Source organism: Adiantum capillus-veneris, chromosome 12 (genome assembly GCF_014529385.1).
Source record: "Adiantum capillus-veneris isolate H3 chromosome 12, ASM1452938v2, whole genome shotgun sequence".
Taxonomy (NCBI): domain Eukaryota; kingdom Viridiplantae; phylum Streptophyta; class Polypodiopsida; order Polypodiales; family Pteridaceae; genus Adiantum; species Adiantum capillus-veneris.
This window is the reverse complement of record NC_140942.1, coordinates 81808758-81819005: the sequence shown is the minus strand read 5'-3', so window position 1 is coordinate 81819005 and position 10248 is coordinate 81808758.

Genomic DNA, 10248 nt, shown 5'->3' with positions numbered 1-10248 from the left:
AATGTGCCGATAGGGGTGTTTTTATTCTGAGAAAGACAAAAATTTGGGAATTCAAGATATATATTTCTACATGGCTTTGTGCAGATAGCTGGCTCTTGATCAAACTACAAGACAATTACTGGTTGTTAGTCTCTAGCCTCAAGGCTGAATAAAAATATGTTGAAGCTAGTGAAAGCATCTTACTTTTGGAAGATATATCCAATTGAATCTATGATTTGAGCATCTGGATCCCACAATTTATTGATATCCGGAGAATCTAATGCAAGTCTTCTTATACCATCTTCTAGCTGTATATCTACTATTAATCCTTCCTCCATAGATGATAATATTTTGTTGTTGATGATATCAATTTTATGTGTAACAATGTGGCAGCTGTCAATCTCTTCTTCTATAGCATTTGCTACCTTTTTCTTTTCTTTCTGTTTATTCATCTCCTATGCACGCCAATTTTCCTGCTTCAGCCTTGGCCCTGGTATTCACATCGTTGGTGACTTCTACAATCTTTACCGCCTCTAGCTTTGATGGAGGAATAAGAAAAATTTCCTTCATTTTATTGTCTATAAATTCATTGGGCCGGAGCAGCTTATCATACCTCCACCTTAATCTTTTGAAAGTTTCATTGTCCTTGTCCATAATCGTTACCCTGTGTGCATGTGCTACAACAATTGTTTTGTCATTGAAATATTCTAGCAAAAAATATTATGTTGCCTCTTGTAGTGCCAACAATGCAACAAGTTTCCACCTCATGGTCCCAAAACATGCTTCCTCACATGTCGGCCTGACTAGTCTTTGGAATGGAAGCTTTGGTACTAGAAGCTCAATACATTTTTTATTTCCTTGAATAGCTTAATGTGTCTTTGTAGCCTCTTCATCCTTGGAGCTTTCAAGATTTTCATGGGCTTTCTTGGTCTCTTCTTTTTACTAGAAGATCTTCCCTTTGTTTTAGAAGCCAAACCTAGTCATTTGCCTGCCTTTCTCGCAGCCACCTTTGTTATTTCCATTTAGCAGTCACCAATCTCTCTCTCTCTCTCTCTCTCTCTCTCTCTCTCTCTCTCTCTCTCTCTCTCTCCCTCCGAAAGTGGCATTATGGTGCGTGGGGGTGATTTAGCGAAAGATAGATTGATGAAGTTTGCAGGCTGTGTCTTCTTCTTCTTCTTCTTCTTCCTCTCTCTCTCTCTCTCTCTCTCTCTCTCTCTCTCTCTCTCTCTCTCTCTCCTCCCCTCCCCTCCCCTCCCCGAAAGTGGCATTATGGTGCGCGGGGGCGATTTAGCGAAAGATAGATTGATGAAGTATGAGGGTTGTGTCTTCTTCTTCTTCTTCTCTCTCTCTCTCTCTCTCTCTCTCTCTCTCTCTCTCTCTCTCTCTCCCCCCCCCCCCCCCCCCCCCCCCCCCCCCTCCCTAAAAGTGGCATTATCGTGCGCTGGGGCGATTTAGCGAAAGATAGATTGATGAAGTATGCGGGTTGTGTCTTCTTCTTCTTCTTCTCTCTCTCTCTCTCTCTCTCTCTCTCTCTCTCTCTCTCTCTCTCTCTCTCTCTCTCTCTCTCTCTCTCTCTCTCAAGTGCTACAATAAGCATGCTAACGAATATCGTACAACCCATTCAGTGTGAAAGTGACCTCTCATTCAAAATTATACGGTGCAATAAATGGCCACTAGTTAATTTTAGCCGCTTGACATGTGTAAAGCATGTAGTTATTTTTCATGCATGGTGACAACGATACTATGAACGATGAGAGAGAGAGAGAGAGAGAGAGAGAGAGAGAGAGAGAGAGAGAGAGAGAGAGAGAGAGAGAGAGAGAGAGAGAGAGAGAGAGAGAGGGAGGTACGCAGAAATAGAGAGTAGAGAGTGAAGGTTTGAAGTGTGCCTAAGTTCCCAGTGAGGTTTTCATCTTGGAAAGGCTGCCATGCCAAGCCCAAGAAAAGGTAACACCTACTATTGTTTATTTCTTATTGGCACAATTTAATGTAAGTTTTGAGATAGATAGATAGAGAGAGAGAGAGAGAGAGAGAGAGAGAGAGAGAGAGAGAGAGAGAGAGAGAGAGAGAGAGATGATAGTAATACTTGTCTTATGCGCGTGCCAACTGGGGTTATTGGTCCATCGATTGTCGTTCGCGCACCATAAAGCACAAAATAGATATGGAGGGGGGTAGGCACTCAAATAAGAGGAGATGAACCGCTTTAAAATGCCAACATGAATCATGAGATCAAATTGTCAGAGAGAGAGAGAGAGAGAGAGAGAGAGAGAGAGAGAGAGAGAGAGAGAGAGAGAGAGAGAGAGAGAGAGAGAGAGAGAAACTTTGTTTGTTGTCCTATGGCACGCATATATGTAGTATCAATCTACCAATTGTTCTTCACGCACCGTGGAGCATATAAGGGTAGCAAAAAATGGAGATAGAGGAGTTGAAACTCAAATAAAATGAGTCACTCTAGCGCCTCTATAAAATGCAACATGACCTATGAGACCAATCTATCAGAGAGAGAGAGAGAGAGAGAGAGAGAGAGAGAGAGAGAGAGAGAGAGAGAGAGAGACCAACAGCTTGCAATTTAGGAGAAATGTGTTATAATATATATAAAAAACATTCAAATGCTAGTGTGTCCTAATACTTACCTATTATTACATGTATTATATTTTTCTTAGGATTAAGATCTCACAGAATGAAGAGGCAGAAGGTCGATCCAGAAATTGTCTTAGGTGAATAGGAAGCAAAAGGGAGACCACCTTAGTTTCTGCGAGGTTCTTTAAAGAGAGATGTGGACTTTGCTCAGGCCAAAGATATATTTCTTAGAGATGATGTTATGGGGACAGAGGACCCCCCCAGTGACTCAGAAGTATCAGAACATGAAGAAGTGCGTATAAGCCAGAAGCTTCAAGTGACTACACCAAAAAGAGAAACATTGATCTTTCTTCTGCCTGTGAGCCAACTACAAAATGTAAGGAGGGGGTGGATGGGGTTGAAAATCCTGCGTGTGTGGATAAAAGACTCTTTGGATTTGCAATATTTGCAAGAGCTGCTAAAATGTTCGACAAGATCTCTTCTATCTTTAATGCCCCATTCATTTTGGATGACCTTATAGCTGAGCACAATAATTTTCTCAAGTCTGAAAGAGTCAGGTTTGAGCTTGAGGACCAGAGCAGGGTGGTTCTTGCTTACATGGTGGTGGTGCACTAAAAGATTGTGATTCCACAAGACGATCATACAAGAAGTACCATCAGCTGCCTATCATCTATAGACCCTCATGGTGTCATATCCACCAACGAGATTGTAAGCTAATTAAAGAATCCTTTGGGTTCCTTCTATTCTTAAATTCTCTATTTGCTAGTCTATTGCAAGATCCTTCAAAAGTAATGGATGAGGAGGCTCTACCACCCGATGAACAAGATGATGAGGACATGGAGTCCAAGGAGCTTCCCAATATTGAGGAGGATATTAATCTTGAGGTAGAGGCTAAAGAGATGCAACGAAGCAAAATACTTACAGTTAAAACATCTGACATCAAACTAACTTTAGATATGTCTGGCTTTCATGAGAAGCAAGCCACATTGATGCTTCCTGGACTGCCAGAGTTCAAATTTGGTGAGAGATCATACATTTTCCTCCATGACATTCAAAGTATATTTTCTTTAAGGGAGGACTTTGCACTTGCCACCATCTCCAAATTTCAAGAGGGGAGGAGTGGATTTGTATATGAAGACAATAGTGATGACAAAGCCACGAAAAACTCTAGTAACCCAATGGAGTGCCTCAAATTGTGCTTTGACAAGGCAAAAAAGTATAGAGAGACACTCCCAGATGAGGCTACCTTCCAAGCTATCAGAAACAATCCTAGGCCATCAACCAATACTCAAGAAGAAGAGGACTGGTTTACACATCCCACACAAGGGTCCACGAGGTCAGTGGACCTATGGAAGGATGACTTATATATGCAAGATGAGAGCTACATGGTAGTCCCTCTCCCCAAACCCAAAAATTCTAGTTGTCACTGTCTTTCTCTAACTCATCCTTTTATGTACAGTCATGGATTACTGTAAAAGGATGACTTCCTTTGCCATCGAAAAGAGAGTATCGTGGAAGGGATGCAACACTTAAACAATACCATGTCAGACCCTGCAAGGCACCCATACTTGCATGTGTAGACCTACCTATAGTGGAAACGGAGGCCGAAATGAGCCCAAATCAGAAATCTAAGCAGACTGAGCTCTAAGAGCTCACCCAAAATATTTGTCGACATGCGAACGCTCGCCAAACCTCACTGTAATCGAAGAAAGTGAGCAGGCGTGTGCTGGAGTAGCTGGCGACTAAGCCTGGGAGGATGCAACCTGCTCTGATACCAATTGTTGGAATTAGGGTTGCAGAGAAACGCACACAGCTTGATGGAATGCCCCAATAGGGAAGTACTGCAACATTTACCCTCAAGATGATCTCACGCTTCCTAGGTAGACCAATGCTACCACAAAATGCAGACAAAGTTATCCTCGTCTCGACAAAGGTTTTGCAATAGAATGTTTTGAATATTGTCCGAGGTATATTGATGGTCGTGCAGCTTATTATTACACATACACAACAATGGCACTCACTATGGGGAACCAAAACCCAAATGAGCTCTTATATTATGGCAAACATTTAATGATCCGATACGAGGGTAATGTGACAAAAGATATCCACTATATGTCATCAAGTTGAGAGACTTTTGACTTGTATTGTATCTTTTATCTCATTAGGCATCTCTTGTACATATTGTGACCTAAAATCAAAATCTCTTGATCCACCTATGGTTAACATATTGCATTGTCTCTCTCCACTTTCTTTGGCCTTCACGAGCACTGGACTTGTTGAATGCCTTTACTCGTTTCATTTTCCTTTGTTGCAAATTCCTAATTGCTTGTGCTGTTGCCGAGCAGTCCAATACATGTTTTTGCTGTAGCTGGTGAATAATTCTATGGTAAAACCACTGAAACAACTCTTTCAAATTGTTTGCCTTATCTCGAGAGCCATCATGTTATGTGTGTTTGAAATATGCATTCCTGGCCATATAATGAGACTTTTCCAAGCCTTGGGTGTTCCATATGCTTGGGTTTCCATACTTTTGAATGAAGTATGGTAAGTGATTGAAAATGATGTGCCTGCAAAACAAGTTGTCAAAAATTTTAAACAACCTTTTAGCCCTTATCATTTAAAACGTGCTTTAACAATACCATGTAATGAGTAATCTGAGTTTTAGTCCATGCTGTCCTAAATACTTTCTTTAGTAGCTGAAGGTTCTCCTTAAACTTGTTTAGATCATTTTGTGTCCACTCATCTTTGTCACACATCTGAAATAGCACATCGATGGAACACCACACTTCACCCTTGGCATTGCGAGTTGTGGGTTCCTGGGCCTTCACTGCCATATGGAGATTTTTCCATTGCTGAAACTCAATTTTGCTGACATAAGTGGACTGATGTATCCTTCCACCCTTGGTTAGCTTCTTATCTTTCACGCCTGTTGGTTTTGATAAAAAACGACGTGCCTTGACCCCACCAATAGATGGTTTGCAAGATACATCTTTATCATTGGCTGACTTTTTTCGTCCCGCTGGATTTTCACATTGCCCCCATGGAGACCCATCTCTGACAAAACCACTTCAAGCGCCTCTACTGCAACCTTCTGTTATTTTTAGTTCTTGATTTTCCAAGCAAATCCAATGTATAGATACACCAACTTCTCCACAATTCTATGCATTGTACAAATGTGGACATTGACAAGTTAAAGAGATTATATTGAAACGGTCAGACACTAAGTTTAAGCGGACTGAAACATGTAGCTAGTCAATCCCAAGCGGCAAGTTCTAAACTAATTGAAATGGCCAAACCCTAACACTTTAACCTAATTAGCGTTTAGGTCTAAATGGATTAAAATGGTCAAACGTATTAAACGAACTAAGTTTTAATTTAAGCATGAATAAAGTAACAAAGTTTTTTGTTTAAGTATAAAATGATTTAAACCAAATTGAATTAACTTATGAATGATTCTTTTTCAAACTTATTCCTATTATCAAAATTTATTATTATTTTTTCAAAATGATAATATTCAATCAAAATTTAAAAATAACAAATATAATATTATTGTTTTATTTTTTTCTTATTTAATATATTTTTTTACATTTTTGTGTGTGTGCGTGCGCGTAGTGTATTAAATTATGTGCATGTGTATGTGTGTGTATGCAAAAAAAGAAAGTGATTGTGCACTCACAAGCGGCCTAAGTGAGCACAGTCGCTAGAGAAGATGCTAGTGCACAAATTCTACAAACACACACGCAGATAAAAATCAAAAACCCGACCATAAATGTAGGAAATAGTCTCGCCTTCTTGTTGCTGATGAGTGTATTAGTGCAGATCCAAAGCTCGGTAAGTTCCCTTACAGAAAATATGAAGCAAGGGAGAAGGGGAGGGAAAGAAGCTCTTTGAAAAAATGGGGTGAAATCGGAGAAGAAAGCCCGTGGTTCCGTTTTTGCAGATGGCATCGGTGCAAGTGTCGATATGCGTGTCAGTATACGCGTTGGTAAGCCCGTTAATGTAGGCGTCAATATGTCCATCAATAATTCAAAATTTATTTATTTATTGAATTGCATCTCCCTCCAAATTTAGCAATGCATATATATTGACTTCCGCCAATGATATCGATAATTTGGCGTCGATAATGAAGCCATCTCTTGTAGTGCACAAGCTAGACCATATGAAAAATGTGTTAAAAAAATAAATCTCAATGGGAGACCCACAGTAGAGATAGTCTATCAAAGAGCAATGTGAACCCAATGAAGCTCTAAATGGCCTTAGGGTAAGCTTCATTAAGCCTCCAAAGTATGGTGCTAAAGTCCATTGGGCCCAGGATCAATGGGAAAGACTAATACCAACTCTTGATATTTTAGCAATTGATATTGGGAGAGCTATGTGGTGGCCACAGCCAGGAGGATCGCATCCATTTGTTAAGTTTGTGCCTCGAGAAATCGGATGTTGTAGCCCTTTTACGAGCACCAAATGCAGAACATTTAAACAATGCTATCACAAAAGAGGTGATGCAAAAGTATTCAAATCTTGTGAGCGATGTTGATGTACAGAAGGCTTGTGATGAAGTTGGAATTAATACTAACGGATACATTGCCTTATATGGTCTCCTTAAGGATGCTTTAAGGGAAGAGGAATTACTGAGAATGTTTTTCATATACCACTTAAGGTCAATCTTGCTAAGAAGGCCTCGAACGAAGACGTGTACTTTTGAATAGGAGGCTATTTGCACATAGAGGAGATAATGCCTTCATCCATCTTTAGCAAGCAGTCCAAAGGAGTTAAGAAACGTACCAAAGCAAGCGTAGGTGTAGACAGGGTGGACAAGGGATTTCCTTACTCAATGTCAAATAATATTTTTGTTGATTTGAGAAGGCTTCAAATGGCAATGATATATTTTTATGGTGTACCACCTAATGGTGAGGCTACAGTAATGTAGTCTTTTTTTTCAACTATGGTTTTCCTTATGTTATTTTGGACATTTTTTAGTGCTAGGCTCAAAGTTGGTCTTTGTGCTCAAGCTAGACGAGTGTTAGATTGTGAAGAAACGAAGATTAGAAAGGATAAGTATTACTCTCATGAACGAGGCATTATTTCATGCAAAACATACAGCTATGACGAGGATTGTGCACCATCTTTCAGTGTGTAGTCGGAGAAAGAAATTTGGTGGCTTGGTGCTATTGAGGCTCCCAAGGAGACCCATGGAGTGCTTGCTTGGTTTTTTGAACACATTTCATGGATAACAGATGTCATTAAAGCACAGCTAGTTGGGGAAAAATTCCAAGTAGATGGCATAGGGGAGTTTGAAGTTGACTGACACTTAGGTGGCAATTTGAAAACAATCAAGTGCATTCTACGGTGCAAACAAGGGGCAGGAGCTAGGACAAAACAAACTGCAAAGAAGAATCCCATGACCATTGAGACGTGCAGAAAACAAAAGATGTGTGCAAATCGACAACCTGAAGAGCTAGTTGACCCAGATCGAACACAGACGGACACGTCTGATGAATGTCCCCCGTGGGAAGGGCAGGACATCCCACTCAACCATAGGGTGGGCGGAAAGACATTGCCATGCCAAATGGGCCCGATGCTACCTGCCCAGGTTGTCCCACTATGGCCAGCAAGTCACTGCCAAGAGGAATGGGTGCCATGCCTTCTCATCAACCCAACAATGATAAGCGTAGCGGTGAAGATGAGGATCATATGATCCAGATGAAAATGCCCCCCAGCCACCTCCCAAGCGCCGTTGAAAGTCAAAATTCTACAGGAAGCCGCAAAGAGCAAAGCCACAAGGAGCTCAGAGGCCCCCACAACGCCGACCTCAAAAAACACGACGATTTTGTCGAGCGTTTGCTGAGATTCGGCTTACTAGAAGACAGCATACCTGCTTATTAGGAAAGCACCTTTTGCACGGACATGTAAAGAAGTGCTACAAAGCTATAGCATAGAGCTTCGGATATCTGCAATTGCCCTCGAATCAATTCAGGAGGCTGCAGAGGCTTATTTGGTCAGTCTCTTTGAAGACACATTCTTATGTGTTGTCCATGCCAAGCGTGTAACAATCATGGCCAAGGACATGCAACTTACACGTCGCCTAAGGCAGGACTGATACCTCTGATGTCAAAACCTTTTTTTGTAACTAACTTTTGTATTGGAATCAATTTACTTGGAAACCCTTGTACTAAATTCAAGTTTTCTTGAGAACTCAATGTATTTTCACTTTGCGACAAATACAATCCGTCTCTTTTTGTCTCTCCATGTTACCTTAATGTCCAATTTTAATGTCTATTTGTCTACATTTATTTTGTTAAATGGTTGAAGGTGAGATGCTAATCAGCTGTACAAAACGCTAATCAACTGGCAACCAAAGCTAAATAGTTTTTTTGTTTGGCTTGAAATTGTCCATTAGGTAAATTTTTTGTTTTGTATTTGCCAAAAACTTGCAAAGCTTGACAAATTTGTGTTGTCCACAAGACAACGAGAATTGGCCAGACAGCAGTCTTGCAGGGCCTAATCTCGATGCCTTGTGGACACATTGAAAATTGCATGAAATGTCAGTTTCAGGGCACAACTAGTACCAAAAAGGCTATTATATGCAATTTTTTGGACAAAGTTTTTTCATTGTACAAAATCAACTTTCAAACAGTTTGCCTTGTCACTGAACATGAAAAAAACAGTAAATTGGACTTTGCAACAATCATGGAGAAGAGAGATAATTTTCATTTAAAAGCTTGTACATCTGGTTCAACAATCTTTTGACAAGAGGCGCTTTGCAACCTCTCTACGATGTTCTATAGCGTTGGGTAGAATGGATGTAAGTACAGAAGTAGCTATAGCTTAGGCACTGTCAACCCCCAGGGCTTGACAAAGAGCTATGTGTGTCATGACCTTGTCACAAAAGCCAGTGCCAAAAGTGGCAATTGCAAGTAATTTTTTCACAAGAATATTTACATGGATTGTTTGAGGGATGGTGGCTAAACATAGGAGTTTACTTGCGGCCTTAAGCACCCACAAAACAAAATGGCCATTCGGGGAGAAATCCTTGTGTATGATGCACACATCTTGCATTGGTAGTTTGCCGATGTAGTGTGCTAGGGCTGCTTGAGACCCAAACACCATGCGCTCTTCCCCCTTCCGGCTTAGCCCAAAGGTCCATGTCCAAAACATCCTGCAAAATTGTAATTAACCAAAAGCAAAGAAGAAAGGTTGAATTATCAATGTAGAAGATACTTAGTACTACCTCTTGTTGCTTATCCTCATCATCCATTGTTGGTGTGGCTTCAAGGTTGATAGAGAATTTACTCTTATCAACCTTGCAGGGGCTCTGCAAACCAGGCGAATTGGGGCGGATTGGAGTTTGTTTGGCAACAACTTTGGCTTGTGTGGCAACGACCCCCTCGTCCATGACTTTGCTCTGCTCTGCAGCAAGAATATCCGCTGTCACTAGTGCAATTGTGTCAGCAACAGAGTCCCTCATTGGAAGCAGCTTGTCATCTAGAGCTTCTCGTGTAGGATCAAGGGGGAACTCCATCTTGGTGCATATGAGGCTAAGACACTCATCTAGTCCGACACCAAAAGCCTTTTCAAGATCATGTAAGAATAAATACTCCTCATCTTCTATAACTACGCTGTTGAGACGGCTAATCTCCACTTCCGGAATTGCAAGAGGGTCACGGCACTCGGGGTCGGGCACCTCGGAGGTGT